Source organism: Octodon degus, unplaced genomic scaffold (assembly GCF_000260255.1).
Source record: "Octodon degus isolate 3935 unplaced genomic scaffold, OctDeg1.0 scaffold00021, whole genome shotgun sequence".
NCBI classification, from domain to species: Eukaryota; Metazoa; Chordata; class Mammalia; order Rodentia; family Octodontidae; genus Octodon; species Octodon degus.
The window spans coordinates 7,124,169-7,125,886 of NW_004524597.1; the positions used below are offsets into that span (position 1 = coordinate 7,124,169).

General features: G+C 43.2%; 1 protein-coding gene across 2 annotated transcripts in view; it reads right to left on the reverse strand.

The window, feature by feature from the left end:
- Positions 1-1,718, reverse strand: part of Dnaja3 (DnaJ heat shock protein family (Hsp40) member A3) — a 34,350-nt gene that overhangs the window by 26,316 nt on the left and 6,316 nt on the right. The window lies entirely within an intron of this gene.

The window sequence follows — 1,718 nt, forward strand, 5'->3', positions numbered from 1 at the left end:
AAAAAAAAAAAAAGAAGTGTTGGATAGGATGTGGAAAAGTCATAGCCCCATATGTTATTATTTTTTTTTGCAGAACCGGGGATTGAACTCAAGCCCTTGCGTTTGCCAGAGAAGTGCTTATTCTACTGAGCCATCTCCCCGGCCCCTAGCACTGTTCTTTTTAAGCAGCACTGGTTTTTTGTGGTTTTTTTTTTGTATTTTAGGGAAGGGTCTACAGGGTGTTCAGGGTCTCACTACTAAATGGGACTCGTAGTGATCCGGTTGTTTACAGCCTCCCAGGAGCTGAAATTACAGGTGTGCAGCACCATGCCCAGTCTCAGCACTGTTCTTAACAGCTAAAAAATAATCTAAATGGCCCTCAAATGATGAATGAAAATGTGGGCCATCCATACAGTAAAATATTAATTACAGAATATAAAGTACTGATAAGATGCTACCACATGAGTAAAACTTGAAAATATCGGGGCTGGAGAGATGGCTCAGTGGTCTAAAGCACCTACTTGGAACAAGCTAAGCTAAGCAAAGCACAAGGAATGCAGTTCGATCCCCTAGCACCACATGCCAGCCAGCCGCGCCCCCTGGTGGGCTGAGCTGGCCACACACACACACACACACACACACACACACACACACACAACAAATAAATGTTTAAAAATAAATAAATAAAAGAAAATATCAGCCTGAGCAAACAAAGAAAGAAAGAGTATAGGCCACCCATAATATGACTCAATTTACATGAAAATGAAATACTCCGAATAGGCAAATCCATAGGCATACAGAATAAAGGCTGCAAGGAATTGAGGGGAGAAAACAATAGGAAATAAATAACAATAGGCCTGTTTTTGGTGTTCTTTTCCTTCAGCACTGGGGAGTGAACCCAGTGCTTTTGCACGAAGATACAACTTCAACCCTTTTTTAAAATTTTGACACACAGAGCCTTGCTAAGTCATTAAGTTGCTCAAATTGGGCTTGAACATGCAGTCTTTCTGCCTCAGCCTCCCAGTGCTGAGATTGTAGGGTGTGCCCCACCTCTTTGGCATGGGGTTTATGAAGTAACGAAAATTTTCTTTATGAAGTGATGAAAATTGGTTGTGGAGATGGATACACAACTCTGAATGTACTAGAAACTAGTGAACTGTGCACTGAAAAAACTCTCAGCTTTCCAGCAATGAGGACCTCCTCACAAGAACATGCCCTTCACAAAAGAGCTCCTTTGGGGCCAGGGAGATGGCTCAGTAGAATAAGTGCTTCCCTGGCAAATGCAAGGGTCTGAGCTCAATCCCTGGTTCTTCCCAAAAGAAAAAAAAAGAGCTCCTTCATCCCTCTCCAGAGAAGAAGAGGAAGCACAAGCAGTGTCTGGTGCATAGCCCCAATTCCTACTTCATAGAGATTAAGTCCCCGGGATGCTGTATGTGCACAGACAGTAGTTTGGTGTATTGGCTACTCCATGGCCCTCTGCCAGCCTACAGGATGAAAAGTAAGGCTTATAGAAGGATTTTTCTTTCAGGAGGAGACAACACTAACAGTACCCTGAATAAAGAGGAATGGAAAGCCATCCCAATAAACACATTTTGGATTTTTTAAAAAAAGTTGTCTGGGCTGGTGAGATGGCTCAGTGGTCTAAAGCACCTACTTAGAACAAGCTTAGCAAAGCACAGGGACCGCGGTTCAATCCCCCAGCACCACAGAAGGATGTTCCTTCAGGAGGAAGCAGTACT